At 43.0% G+C, this 16,305-nt stretch overlaps 1 protein-coding gene across 2 annotated transcripts in view; it reads right to left on the reverse strand.

The window, feature by feature from the left end:
• The window catches only part of DMD (dystrophin), a 4,179,683-nt gene that overhangs the window by 269,187 nt on the left and 3,894,191 nt on the right, over positions 1–16,305 (reverse strand). The window lies entirely within an intron of this gene.

Consider the following 16,305-nt stretch of genomic DNA (forward strand, 5'->3'; position numbering starts at 1 on the left):
AACCCTTTCTGCACACCAGGGAATGAAGGCAAGGAGGGCTCTGCCTGCCCGTGTAGGTGCCAGCGCTGTGCCAGGTTCCACGTTGGTGGCTGCACTTTACCACTGACACTTGTCCATGCCTCCTCCCTGCTGATGCCAGTGTCTGTGCCTAGTGACCAGGATGAATGTGATGCAATTTATGTGACCAGAGATCCAAAGTCATTTAACCCTTTAAAAACACCAGTTAGTCACTAATAAGTGACATTTTTATGGCTTGGACTGGCCACTTATATGGGCAGAGGTTGGCACATACACGTGAATCTCTATGTACTGACACAGCAGCATCTCCCTGTTCACTAACAAAGCACCAGTGCACCATTATATAGAGGCAGAGGAGATTATGTGAGTGAGGGTAAAGTAATATTTGCATGCAGCTAGGGGTCCCCAGAGCCAGCTATTGGTGGGCCCTTGTATTCCCAGTCATCACGGCCTACATCCACTTTGGGCCAGGCTGGACTCCTGGTTGGGTCCTGAATGGTATTCTAGCCATCCTGCTATATGCACCTACACTGTGATCAGTCATCCTAAGCCAAATACTCCAGTCAGTGAAGGATCGCTCTCTGCCCACTGTGATGCCAGCACCCATGCCCATAACCAGGTAGGACTAGGATGAACCCCAATACAGTTTATGCAGGGCGTCCTTACCTGTATGATTGTATTGGAAACCAAAATCATCAAACCTTTGAAAATAAGACTTATTCAAGTCAATAAAGCATGGCACCTACCAAACCTCAATGCCAATGGTTATGACCAGTCCAGGACAACTCTGGGTAATGCCTGGTTCATGACACAGCCACACTCAGACAGCCATGTTTCTTGTACTTGAAGAAAGGACAGGTTTTTATAAGTGCCCTACATCTGATATTCATGCATTTTGGGTCTAAAGGTTCATTCAGACGTCCGTACTCCGTACGAATCGGTCTGAGAATCGGTCTGAGAATGGATCTCAATGCACTGCCAAGACAGCCTCATAGAAATACATGAATCTTTCACGCTTGGGTCTGGAGACTCGTGGCCAGTCCGTGCATGGAGGGCCGATCTAGGACTGATGTGCATGGACCTCTGAATGAGGCCACGTTCACACGGTCAGTATTTGGTGAGTTTTTTACCTCAGTATTTGCAAGTGAAAGCCAGGAGAGGGACAATCAGGGGGAAAGTATAATAGAAACACGTCACCACTTCTGTATTTATCACCCACTCCTGGTTTTGGCTTACACATACTGAGGTAAAATACTGACCAAATACTGAACGTATGAACGTGGCCTCCGGCTCCGATTTTCAAGCCAGTCCTGACAAGGGGGCGGGGTGGAGAGCGAGGCACCTGATGCATTAAGAGGGACACTGCTCTTAATGAATCTGGTAAAACATGAAGTTGCTTGCACCTCACCATTAGGCCGGCGTCACACTACCGTGTTTTACGGACGTAATAGAGGTGCTGAAAATACGGATTGCATACGGTACAATGCTTCTCTATGCCCCTGCTCCTATCAGCCGTATTTTACTGATCCATATTATACGGTCTTCTACAGCCGTGGAAAATCGCAGCATGCTGCGTTTGTCACCGTATTGCGCAAAAATCTGCCAATGAAAGTCTATGGGGGCCAGAAAAATACAGATTACACACGGACCAGCAGTGTGACTTGCGAGAAATACGCAGCGGTGCTCTATAGAAAAGCCGGCAATTCAGTGCGGTGTACAGTAAAATCACACTGACAGGTTAGAATAGAATAGGTAGAATAAATGTGTACACATAGAAAAGGTATATATATATATATATATATATATATATGTCATTGAGACACATATATGTATATATATTAACCCCTTTACCCCCAAGGGTGGTTTGCACGTTAATGACCAGGCCAATTTTTACAATTCTGACCACTGTCCCTTTATGAGGTTATAACTCCGAAACGCTTCAACGGATCCTGGTGATTCTGACATTGTTTTCTCGTGACATATTGTACTTCATGATAGTGGTAAAATTTCTTTGATAGTACCTGCGTTTATTTGTGAAAAAAACGGAAATTTGGCGAAAATTTTGAAAATTTCGCAATTTTCAAACTTTGAATTTTTATGCAATTAAATCACAGAGATATGTCACACAAAATACTTAATAAGTAACATTTCCCACATGTCTCCTTTACATCAGCATAATTTTGGAACCAATTTTTTTTTTTGTTAGGGAGTTATAAGGGTTAAAAGTTGACCAGCAATTTCTCATTTTTACAACACCATTTTTTTTTAGGGACCACGTCTCATTTGAAGTCATTTTGAGGGGTCTATATGATAGAAAATGCCCAAGTGTGACACCATTCTAAAAACTGCACCCCTCAAGGTGCTCAAAACCACATTCAAGAAGTTTATTAACCCTTCAGGTGTTTAATAGGAATTTTTGGAATGTTTAAATAAAAATGAACATTTAACTTTTTTACACAAAAAATTTACTTCAGCTCCAATTTGTTTTATTTTACCAAGGGTAACAGGAGAAATTGGACCCAAAAAGTTGTTGTCCAATTTGTCCTGAGTACGCTGATACCCCATATGTGGCAGTAAACCACTGTTTGGGCGCATGGGAGAGCTCGGAAGGGAAGGAGCGCAGTTTGACTTTTCAATGCAAAATTGACAGAAATTGAGATGGGACGCCATGTTGCGTTTGGAGAGCCACTGATGTGCCTAAACATTGAAACCCCCCACAAGTGACACCATTTTGGAAAGTAGACCCCCTAAGGAACTTATCTAGAGGTGTGGTGAGCACTTTGACCCACCAAGTGCTTCACAGAAGTTTATAATGCAGAACCGTAAAAATAAAAAATCATATTTTTTCACAAAAATTATATTTTTGCCCCCAATTTTTTATTTTTCCAAGGGTAAGAGAAGAAATTGGACCTCAAAAGTTGTTGTCCAATTTGTCCCGAGTACGCTGATACCCCATATGTGGCAGTAAACCACTGTTTGGGCGCATGGGAGAGCTCGGAAGGGAAGGAGCGCCGTTTGACTTTTCAATGCAAAATTGACAGGAATTGAGATGGGACGCCATGTTGCGTTTGGAGAGCCACTGATGTGCCTAAACATTGAAACCCCCCACAAGTGACACCATTTTGGAAAGTAGACCCCCTAAGGAACTTATCTGGATGTGTGGTGAGCACTTTGACCCACCAAGGGCTTCACAGAAGTTTATAATGCAGAGCCATAAAAATAAAACAAAATTTTTTTCCCACAAAAATTATTTTTTAGCCCCCAGTTTTGTATTTTCCCTAGGGTAACAGGAGAAATTGGACCCCAAAAGTTGTTGTCCAATTTGTCCTGAGTACGCTGATACCCCATATGTGGGGGGGAACCACCGTTTGGGCGCATGGGAGGGTTCGGAAGGGAAGGAGCGCCATTTGGAATGCAGACTTAGATGGAATGGTCTGCAGGCGTCACATTGCGTTTGCAGAGCCCCTAATGTACCTAAACAGTAGAAACCCCCCACAAGTGACACCATTTTGGAAAGTAGACCCCCTAAGGAACTCATCTTGATGTGTTGTGAGAGCTTTGAACCCCCAAGTATTTCACTACAGTTTATAACGCAGAGCCATGCAAATAAAAAATATTTTTTTTTCCACAAAAATTATATTTTAGCCCCCAGTTTTGTATTTTTCCAAGGTTAGCAGGAGAAATTGGACCCTAAATGTTGTTGTCCAATTTGTCCTGAGTACGCTGATACCCGATATGTGGGGGGGAACCACCGTTTGGGCGCATGGGAGGGCTCGGAAGGGAAGGAGCATCATTTGGAATGCAGACTTAGATGGATTGGTCTGCAGGCGTCACATTGCGTTTGCAGAGCCCCTAATGTACCTAAACAGTAGAAACCCCCCACAAGTGACCCCATATTGGAAACTAGACCCCTCAATGAACTTATCTAGATGTGTTGTGAGAACTTTGAACCCCCAAGTGTTTCACTACAGTTTATAACGCAGAGCCGTGAAAATAAAAAATCTTTTTGTTTTCCCACAAAAATTATTTTTTAGCCCCCAGTTTTGTATTTTCCCAAGGGTAACAGGAGAAATTGGTCCACAAAAGTTGTTGTCCAATTTGTCCTGAGTACGCTGATACCCCATATGTTGGGGTAAACCCCTGTTTGGGCACACAGGAGAGCTCGGAAGGGAAGGAGCACTGTTTTACTTTTTCAACGCAGAATTGGCTGGAATTGAGATTGGACGCCATGTCGTGTTTGGAGAGCCCCTGATGTGCCGAAACAGTGGAAACCCCCCAATTATAACTGAAACCCTAATCTAAACACACCCCTAACCCTAATTCCAACGGTAACCCTAACCACACCTCTAACCCTGACACACCCCTAACCCTAATCCCAACCCTATTCCCAACTGTAAATGTAATCTAAACCCTAACCCTAACTTTAGCCCCAACCCTAACTGTAGCCCCAACCCTAGCCCTAACCCTAGCCCTAACCCTAGCCCTAACCCTAGCCCTAACCCTAGCCCTAGCCCTAACCCTAGCCCTAACCCTAGCCCTAACCCTAGCCCTAGCCCTAACCCTAGCCCTAACCCTAACCCTAGCCCTAACCCTAGCCCTAACCCTAACCCTAGCCCTAACCCTAGCCCTAACCCTAGCCCTAACCCTAGCCCTAGCCCTAACCCTAGCCCTAACCCTAGCCCTAACCCTAGCCCTAACCCTAGCCCTAGCCCTAACCCTAGCCCTAACTCTAGCCCTAAAGGGAAAATGGAAATAAATACATTTTTTTTTATTTTTCCCTAACTAAGGGGGTGATGAAGGGGGGTTTGATTTACTTTTATAGCGAGTTTTTTTAGCGGATTTTTATGATTGGCAGCCGTCACACACTGAAAGACCCTTTTTATTGCAAAAAATATTTTTTACAATACCACATTTTGAGAGCTATAATTTTTCCATATTTTGGTCCACAGAGTCATGTGAGGTCTTGTTTTTTGCGGGACGAGTTGACGTTTTTATTGAAAACATTTTTGGGCACGTGACTTTTTTTATCGCTTTTTATTCCGATTTTTGTGAGGAAGAATGACCAAAAGCCAGCTATTCATGAATTTCTATTGGGGGAGGCGTTTATACCGTTCCGCGTTTGGTAAAATTGATAAATCAGTTTTATTCTTCGGGTCAGTACGATTACAGCGATACCTCATTTATATCATTTTTTTTATGGTTTGGTGCTTTTATACGATAAAAAACTATTTTACAGAAAAAATAATTATTTTTGCATCGCTTTATTCTCAAAACTATAACTTTTTTATTTTTTTGCTGATGATGCTGTATGGCGGCTCTTTTTTTGCGGGACAATATGACGCTTTCAGCGGTACCATGGTTATTTATATCTGTCCTTTTGATCGCGTGTTATTCCACTTTTTGTTCGGCGGTATGATAATAAAGCGTTGTTTATTGCCTCGTTTTTTTTTTTTTTTTCTTACGGTGTTTACTGAAGGGGTTAACTAGTGGGACAGTTTTATAGGTCGGGTCGTTACGGACGCGGCGATACTAAATATGTGTACTTTTATTGTTTTTTTTTTTTTATTTAGATGAAGAAATGTATTTATGGGAATAATATTTTTTTTTTTTTTCATTATTTTGGAATATTTTTTTTAATTTTTTTTACACATTTGGAAAAAATTTTTTTTACTTTTTTACTTTGTCCCAGGGGGGGACATCACAGATCAGTGATCTGACAGTTTGCACAGCACTCTGTCAGATCACTGATCTGACATGCAGCGCTGCAGCCTTCACAGTGCCTGCTCTAAGCAGGCTCTGTGAAGCCACCTCCCTCCCTGCAGGACCCGGATCCGCGGCCATCTTGGATCCGGGGCTCGAGCAGGGAGGGAGGTGAGGAGACCCTCGCAGCAACGCGATCACATCGCGTTGCTGCGGGGGGCTCAGGGAAGCCCGCAGGGAGCCCCCTCCCTGCGCGGTGCTTCCCTGCACCGCCGGCACATCGCGATCATCTTTGATCGCGGTGTGCCAGGGGTTAATGTGCCGGGGGCGGTCCGTGACCGCTCCTGGCACATAGTGCCGGATGTCAGCTGCGATAAGCAGCTGACACCCGGCCGCGATCGGCCGCGCTCCCCCCGTGAGCGCGGCCGATCGGCTATGACGTACTATCCCGTCCAGGGTCAGATAAGCCCAGGGCACCTCGACGGGATAGTACGTCTAAGGTCACAGAGGGGTTAATATTTCATCCAGCGCGAGATAGCTTTAAAGCCGGTAATTCAATTGCCGGCTTTTGCTATTTCCTCCTAAACCCGACATAATATGAGGCATGGTTTACATACAGTAAACCATCTCATATTCCCATTTTTTTTGCACATTCCACACTACTAATGTTCGTAGTGTGTATGTGCAAAATTTGGGCGCTCTAGCTATTAAATTTAAGTGTTAAATGGCTGACAAAATTGGCGTGGGCTCCCGAGCAATTTTCTCCGCCAGAGTAGTAAAGCCAGTGACTGAGGGCAGATATTAGTAGCCTAGAGAGGGTCCACGGTTTTTGCCCCCCCCCCCTGGCTAAAAACATCTGCCCCCAGCCACCCCAGAAATGGCACATCTGGAAGATGCGCCTATTCTGGCACTTGGCCACTCTCTTCCCATTCCCGTGTAGCGGTGGGATATGGGGTAATGAAGGGTTAATGTCACCTTGCTATTGTAAGGTGACATTAAGCCAGATTAATAATGGAGAAGCCTCAATTCTGACACCTATCCATTATTAATCCAATAGCATGAAATGGTTAATAAAAACACACACATTATTAAAAATTATTTTAATGAAATGAACACACAGTTTGTTTTAATATTTTATTGTTCTCTCAATCCACCTGAAGACCCTCGCTCTGTGACAAAGGAAACATAATAAACCAACAATATACATACCTTCCGATGATCTGTAACGTCCCACGATGTAAATCCAACTGAAGGGGTTAAAATATTTTACAGCCAGGAGCTCTGCTAATGCAGCTGTGCTCGTGGCTGTAAACCCCAGCGAATGAAGGTAATGTAGGTCAATGACCTGTAGTTACCTTCATTCGCGGTGATGCGCCCTCTGCTGGATGTCCTCATATGAACTCGAGCCTGGGAACTTGTCTGATTTTTTCCCACGCTCGAAGGACATCCAGCAGAGGGCGCATCACCGCGAATGAAGGTAACTACAGGTCACTGAACTACATTACCTTCATTCCCCGGGGTTTTACAGCCACGAGCACAGCTGTATTATAGCAGAGCTCCTGGCTGTAAAATATTTTAACCCCTTCAGATGGATTTACATCGTGGGACGTTACAGATCATCGGAAGGTATGTATATTGTTGGTTTATTATGTTTCCTTTGTTACAGAGCTAGGGTCTTCAGGTGGATTGAGAGAACAATAAAATATTCAAACAAACTGTGTGTTCATTTCATTAAAATAATTTTTAATAATGTGTGTGTGCTTTTATTAACCATTTCATGCTATTGGATTAATAATAGATAGGTGTCAGAACTGACGCTTCTCCATTATTAATCTGGCTTAATGTCACCTTACAATAGCAAGGTGACATTAACCCTTCATTACCCCATATCCCACCCGCTACACGGGAATGGGAAGAGAGTGGCCAAGTGCCAGAATAGGCGCATCTTCCAGATGTGCCTTTTCTGGGGTGGCTGGGGGCAGATGTTTTTAGCCGGGGGGGGGCAATAACCGTGGACCCTCTCCAGGCTATTAATATCTGCCCTCAGTGACTGGCTTTACTACTCTGGCGGAGAAAATTGCGCGGGAGCCCACGCCAATTTTTTCCGCAATTTAACCCCTTAAATTTAATAGCTAGAGCGCCCAAATTTTGCACATACACACTACTAACATTAGTAGTGTGGAATGTGCAAAAAAAATGGGAATATGAGATGGTTTACTGTATGTAAACCATGTCTCATATCATGTCGGGTTTAGGAAGGAGAAAGCAAAAGCCGGCAATTGAATTACTGGCTTTCTGCTATATCGCGCTGAAGTAAATATTAATATATATATATATATATATATAGACAGTATATATGTTTTTATGATTTTTTGACAACATGGATCCATTGTATATCCGTATGTCGGTTTTGCAAGCCTGCGAGAAAATCTCGCAGTACGGATGCCATACAGATTACACACGGAGGATGACATGCGCAAAATACGCTGACACACCCTGCTTACGGAGGAGATACGGACCACTATTTTGGGGGCTTTTCTGCGTATTACGGCCGTAAATTACGGACCGTATTTTTATACGCTGAGTGTGATGCCGGCCGAAGTCTTACTCCAGTTAGGAACTGTAGTAAGGTTTGTGGTCTATGGAGCATCGACGCTCATTGTGACTTGGATGAGCGGGATTCCTGACACCCCAGCCTACCCCAGCTCCCTACTCCCACTTTATCATAGCTGGACGAAAATGTTGTGAAAATGACAAAAGTCACAAAACTTTCCAGCAGCCTTGTGTTGTGCAAAAACTTTTTGACTTTTTAAAGCTTTTACACCAGTTTTCCGGATTAAAAGCTTTGATGAATTGAGGTCTATGGGTTCATTTTACCATCAGTGTGGCAAATGTTTTTCTCTCATGCAGAAAAAAAAAGGTGAAGTGTGTGAGAAATAAAAATTCAGTTTGAAGACCGTGGGTTAGTGGCTTAGGACTTTACAAGGGGACATTGCGAAGATGGCCTACAGACATGTCCCCGCAGAACACTGTGATCACTCCCATTTGGTAAGATCATAAAAATTATCGCAAAATAAATAGCCATACAAAAAAGCCCAAGCACTCGGGAGCAGCAGGAATAAAATAAGAGCGAAAATAAGGCCTTTTTTGACCTGCTGACAGGTCCTCTTTAAGATATGAGTGAGAAACTAGCTAGTCAAAGCAGAAACCACCGTCAGCATTGATGGTCTGGCTGCCATTTATCCTCTTCACAGCTATCTAACCTGGTGAGGAGATTCCGGGTGATGGTCACAAGGGTGGCGTTCCTGTGTCTGGTGCTCATCTCTAGGGCTACACTGCGATGCCATGTTGCAACGCTGCAACTAATGATTGTCAATGTGGCTAGGAGAACAATGCGATTACAGTCCAAGGTCAGACATGCACAATTGACACCTTTGCTTTATATATATTAGACCCTCAGACGAACTCATGGGTTTCGGCAGGTTTGGCCGCCATTAGTCTAATATGTATATTTACATGACCGACTGGTGGCACTAAACGACAGCTGATCGGTAAAGAATACTGATCGGCAGACTTTTACTAGCACAGGCAGACCAGGGTTAACAATGCAAACTGATCAATCTGTAATAAACCATAGTGCACATAGGCTGCCATTGGCCCCAGCAATGTAACTCCTGTTGATGCAATGCCGAGAATGATAAAAAGATAATTTCACCCACTGGTTCATCAAATGATGAGGTTATGGCGGAATAAGCGTTCGTTCATTCACAATAATCTTTCAGTGTAAATGCAGTTTGAAGGGAGTCTGTCAGCAGGATTTCACCCCCACATACTATTTATATATGCAGGTCACTCTTTCAAGACAAGTTCACCAATACTTTTAGATGGCCAGTCTGTTCCTTCATTACTGAGAAATTAGCATTTAAATTGATGTGCAAATGACTACTGTAGATCTGAAGCCTCTGTCACTCCAACTCTATTCCCTGACCGCCGCCTCCTCCTGCTTGATTGACAGCTTCTGTGCTGTGTGACTTCAGGCAAAGGAGCTGTGATTCAAACAGATGGCAGCCCTGGTAGGAAAATAGAGCCGGAGCGACAGAGGCTTCAGATCTACAGCCTCAAAAATGTTTTCTCTACTTTTGCTACTTTTTGTATGGATGCTGGCTAACTTTTTCCTTTTTTCTGTTTAGTACTCTGACTTTCAGAACTTGCTATGTTTGAACGTGCAATATCCACATACATACACACACTTTGTATACATATTTCTAACGTATGGCAGCATCTTTTGCTGGTACATTCTGAAAGACATTTTGCCTGGACATTTTTGTTCATACTTTCATATACACATGTGTTGGTAAGTAATATATGTATATGTACAGTACAGACCAAAAGTTTGGACACATCTCCTCATTTAAAGATTTTTCTATATTTTCATGACTATGAAAATTGTACATTCACACTGAAGGCATCAAAACTATGAATTAACACGTGGAATTATATACTTATTAGCGCACTCTTGGCATTCTCTTGATGAGCTTCAAGAGGTAGTCACCGGGAATGGTCTTCCAACAATCTTGAAGGAGTTCCTAGAGATGCTCAGCACTTGTTGGCCCTTTTGCCTTCACTCTGCGGTCCAGCTCACCCCAAACCATCTCGATTGGGTTCAGGTCTGGTGACTGTGGAGGCCAGGTCATCTGGGGTAGCACCCCATCACTCTGCTTCTTGGTCAAATAGCCCTTAGACAGCCTGGAGGCGTGTTTGGGGTCATTGTCCTGTTGAAAAATAACTGATGGTCCAACTAAACGCAAAACGGATGGAAAAGCAAGCGACTGCAAGATGCTGTGGTAGAACTGCTGGTTCAGTATGCCTTTAATTTTGAATATATCCCCAACAGTGTCACCAGCAAAGCACCCCCACACCATCACACCTCCTCCTCCATCCTTCACGGTAGGAACCGGGCATGTAGGGTCCATCTGTTCACCTTTTCTGCGTCGCACAAAGACACGGTGGTTGGAACCAAAGATCTCAAATTTGGACTCATCAGACCAAAGCACAGATTTCCACTGGTCTAATGTCCATTCCTTGTGTCCTTTAGCCCAAAAAAGTCTCTTCTGCTTGTTACCTGTCCTCAGCAGTGGTTTCCTAGCAGCTATTTTTCCATGAAGACCTGCCGCACAAAGTCTCCCCTTAACAGTTGTTGTTGAGATGTGTCTGCTGCTAGAACTCTGTGTGGCATTGACCTGGTCTCTAATCTGAGCTGCTGTTAACCTGCGATTTCTGAGGCTGGTCACTCGGATAAACTTATCCTCAGAAGCAGAGGTGACTCTTGGTCTTCCTTTCCTGGGGTGGTCCTCATGTGAGCCAGTTTCTTTGTAGCACTTGATGGTTTTTGCTACTGCACTTTGGAACACTTTCAAAGTTTTCCCAATTTTTCTGACTTACTGACCCTCATTTCTTAAAGTAATGATGGTCACTTGTTTTTCTTAACTTAGCTGCTTTTTTCTTGCCATAATGCAAATTCTAACAGTCTATTCAGTAGGATTATCAGCTGTTTATCCCCAGACTTCTGCACAACACAACTGATGGTCCCATTTATAAGGCAAGAAATCCCACTTATTAAACCTGACAGGGCACACCTGTGAAGTGAAAACCATTCTCGGTGACTTCCTCTTGAAGCTCATCAAGAGAATGCCAAGAGTGTGCAAAGCAGTCATCAAAGCAAAAGGTGGCTACTCTGAAGAACCTAGAATATAAAACATAATTTCAGTTGTTTCACACTTTTTTGTTAAGTATATAATTCCACATGTGTTAATTCATAGTTTTGATGCCTTCAGTGTGAATGTACAATTTTCATAGTCATGAAAATACAGAAAAATCTTTAAATGAGAAGGTGTGTCCAAACTTTTGGTCTGTACTGTATATTACATATCTTATCACTAATGGTCCTCCCTGCCCGCTCAGTTTGCCCACCGTAACGAAAGGTCAGGGAAGCATATTGCATATTACATATTGCGTGTCTACCTGTATGTGACCCAAGCACTGGTGTGTGTCCTAATACAGTCACAACAATGACTGCTCGGGGCATAAATTGATTAACCTTGCACAGGTTTATTACACACTGGGAAATCTCTCATTCACTATTTCCAGTAATTCCATAAAGAACATTTTTATCCAGAATTGAACATTACATTTTGAAGCTCAGGGACTATGTGCAATGCCAGAGCGCTGCAACAACCGATTCCTGCTTACTGCAGTCTGGGGATGTGATATTCCATACAAAATTGAGTTTCTGTTTTAATTGAAATTATTCTCCAAATGTTACGCAACTGGGGAGGTGGCATCAGACCTCATCATGCCTCCGTACCATTGCTGAGCATTATACCATACCCTATAGACTTTATTAAGTTCTGAATTTTAATGCAGTTTTTCAGCTAAAGCCAAGAATGGAATATAACGCTTCAGCAAACATTTAGCCATAGAGTTTCTTTGAAAAAAATGCTTGAAAAACATGAAATGGAAACACTGCAAAAAACTTGGCAACAGTAACCTCACATTGTCGCTTGGGATACAAAGGCAATTTTTGCTGTGACTCACTGTGCTGCCAAAGATGGCAATATTCAGCTACCACACTGCAAGAGCATTGTAACCAGCACATTGCTGTACAGTCACCACAATTTCTGTGGGTTTGGATTCTTTGCAACTCGTATGTCACTGCTGTAGCAACCTGCTGGTTGCTGCACGACAATAATCACTTAAATGGGTTATTTGGGACTTGTGTATTTTTCCCTATGGGGCTACGAAATGTACTGCCCAGTACGGATCTCTGCCAGCTCATAGTGGTCACAGACCAATCCTGCCGATTATCCTCCTGTCTCATTAGACCTCACGTCAACAGAGCAGCTCGTCCTCTTGTCTGCTCTGTTGACAAGGTGTTCCTGCCAACATCATGCTTATTGACAGCTGACTCACTGACTCACCGCACTTCGAGTTGGCTGTCATTTAGCATGCCATTAGCAAAAACGAACTGACAACAGAGCAGAAGAGAAGAAGCTGTTCTATAGATGAGACGTCAACGGAATCCACAGAATTGCCGGCAGGAGTGGTCTGTGACCGCACTGAGCCGGCAGAGATCAGTGTCGGACAAAACAGGTAAGTAGTTAGTTACTACCTGCCTGTAAGTTCTTACACCACAAGAAAAAAATACTAAAGTTTTGTATAACTAGGCCCCAAACACATAAGACTAAAGTGAACCAAACCCACTGATATTGGTGGGATCAGTCTAATGTGTATCGGTGTCTCCTGCCTCTCCCTGACAGATGGTCTTGGGGGAGAGAAGAATTTAGTTGTTGGACTTCCAATCACTGATTATTTTGTTTTTCCTGGAGATGCGCCATGGCCAGAGGCGTCTCCTTAGGGAACTCAGATGTGCTTGGCCAAGCATTTCTGTGTATGGGGGAGTCGGGAGAGATAGCTGTTGGCTGAGTCTAGTGTTTAGGCTACGTTCACATTTGCATTGTTGGGCGCAGCGTTGGCGACGCAACCAACAACGCATATACACAATGCAGCATTTTGCGACGCATGCGGTGTCATAAGATAGTAAAGATCAGGAAATTCGGCGCAGGGAAAACGCTACAAGTAGCGTCGTCTGCGCCCTGTCTTGTGCGTCAAAATGACGGATGCGTCGTAAAATGCATTACAACACATACCGGCGCATGTCCATGCGCCCCCATGTTAAAGATAGGGGCGCATGACGCATGCGTCGATATCCGTTGACGACGCTGCGCCCAACAACGCAAATGTGAACGTAGCCTTATTGGGACTTTACATCATTCTAGGAAATGCAGCATCAGCATATTGTGATCTAACTCCTGCCCATAGAATAGGTTAAGGGTTGGAATGCTTTGGAAAGTGTGAGATGGTGGTGAAGATCTGCACCCACAGTGAGGATTGTGGGATTCAGGATAACAACACTGTTGGAAGCTATTGTTATTTCATCTTTCTGCGTGGAAAACACCTCAGACGTGTGGTATCCTCTTTTTTTGCTGTTGTGATCTCCTCCTTTTCTTTTTTGAAAATTTATTAATGTCAGAAAAATTGGATGTCAGGTCAGAGCTTTCAGATGTGTCAAATTCAGTTGCTGAGAAATTGACATGCTTTGGTCGATATTGATCCTTATTTATAGAGGTGCTTTTAAGGATTGATTTAGGTGTATGTTCAGACCTATTGTGTTTCCATGAGTAGAGTTAGTTATGTTTTTTGTCCATGGAATCTCTATGGAAATTAATTTTCTCGTTGGTCATAATGATTTCTTCCAGCTTTTTTTTTTTAACACAGAGGTATTTAGTTTGTCATAATCAGCAGAAGTTGAAACTGGAAAAGGAGGTTTTAATAGAGTCCATTTCAGTTTTAAGCGAGGTCAACCTTGTTTCCTCTTCTTTTATTATAAGTTTCATTAAGGTCGAATTAACAATTAGATGGTACATTATTCCATCAGGAATTTGTCTGAAAAAACATAGGTGGGTATCTTTTTGATTTGAATTCCTCTAGGAATCATTAGTCTCTCCATATATGTACTGAGATTGTTTCTGTCCCACCACGTACGTAGTTCCCGATCAGAGACTTTCTCAAGTTGACTCAATCAAGAAGTTGTCCACTACTTGGACAACTTCTCATACCCATCGCTTGGCCCCGATAAAATAATAAAGCTTATACTCAACTCTTATGCCGGCACCTTTCCCGCGGTCTCGACACTAGTTCTCCCGGGACTCCCATTCTGTTGTGACATATGACGCCAGCGCACAATCAGCGCTGGCGTCACTGTCCCCGTCTTCGGACAAATCGAACATGAAGAGAAAATAAGAGATCAGCTGCAGCCCGTACTTCATCTTCATATTAGTTTTGTCCAAAGGCAGAGACAATGACACCAGTGCTGATTGGGTGCCGGCGTCACGTGTCACAACACCACACAAGAGCCCCGGGGAGAGCTAGTACCGAGACTGTGGGAATGGTGCCAGCACGGGAGGAGAGTATAAGATTTTCATTTTATAAGGGCCAAACATTTTGATCCATGTCATAGTGGTGGACCACCCCATTAATTCAAGACATGTGGACAAGTCTTGATTAGAATCCTCAAACATGTGAGTTTTGTATGTTGTAGATCCATATTGGTATTGTAATTGCATATATGTAGGTTAGTTTGAATGATCACAAGCAATCATGTATTTAGAAAATTGAATGTAGAGGTGATCAATACTTAAACGCAACTTTTGACAGGAAAAAAAATCTTGTAAAATTGTACAAAAGTTGTACATATAGATGAGAAAAATGCACGAGGCAATTCACCAGTCAACAGAATAATGTCTATAGAAAATGCAGAAATATGAAGAGCCTCAACGTGTGCTGTCTTGTCGGGACTTCCTTTTATTTCATCCGTTATAAGCTAGGGTATCCAGGGTTAAAAATGCAGAGCGATTCTAGAGTGTTTCCGGCATAGCTCCCCTTAGTCATAGAATATGCATTAATTTTATGTATAAAATTATAAACTGGCGCCAATATTCACAGCAGCCTCCATACCGAAAAGTAACAATTTAGAAACATTTGAACTCACAATAAAGGGACAGTAAGTCTACAAATAGGGAAAGAATGAAATAAAGCAGAAACACTTATTTATTAGTCTGAAAGGATCTTTGTAAAATCCCGAGACGCATGTCCTTGTTCAAATCTGGCTGAGAAAACAGAGGTCTGTCACCTTCTTGTCCTCTCCATCTCAGACTAGATGGGGACAGAGCTCGGTTGGCCTAGTTTCCTATTGTAGACAAAGCAGTAGGAAAGGTTTTTTCTGTTTCAACCTGCCTATCAACCACAGACAAAGCATTCCCAGACCTGCTGACCCTTCGTCCAAAACATATTGCTCTATAAAAGCACAATAGTGTACATGACGTGCACCAAATGTATGATATGTTTTTTTAACACTTCTTGTTCCTACCTTGACAGTTTTGACAGGTCTTGGGAGGATAGGGTGTGGTCATGGGTCATGAGCAAGTTAATACAATAAATGTACATCGGCTGTGATTTGGAAATGTGACGAACATGCCGCGGGAGGTGGAAGAAATGTTCTCTGTGGAACAGTTGTAGCTGGGTCAGACACCCTCTACAAGGGAAAAACTCTTTAGAAAATGGCGCACTGTTTAAACAAGGTTTTGAGGGTAATTTTTTTTTCATTTTGTCAATTTTTTCTTTAAACATCACAATCTCTATTAAAAAAAAAAAAATGTAACTGTCACACTGACCACTTGGGCTATATTAGACTATGCTCCCTGTTCTTTACAGAAGACTTTTCAGAAGCCTCATTATCATCACTATAAACATAAGGATGAATGACCTCAGGGAGATCAAAACATCCAACACCACGGAGACACCATCACGTGTTTCTCAACGCAGTGATCCAGAACACTGCTCCCATCCCTTAAGGGAAATATGTAAGTTTTCTACTCCACACTGATGAGGGGCAAATACCCTGAAACAGCTGTCTGTGGATGGATACCATGTTTTGGCATAGGTGGTTTTCCTTTTGGATGCTGCCCTTCC

This window comes from Ranitomeya imitator, chromosome 3, assembly GCF_032444005.1.
Source record: "Ranitomeya imitator isolate aRanImi1 chromosome 3, aRanImi1.pri, whole genome shotgun sequence".
NCBI classification, from domain to species: Eukaryota; Metazoa; Chordata; class Amphibia; order Anura; family Dendrobatidae; genus Ranitomeya; species Ranitomeya imitator.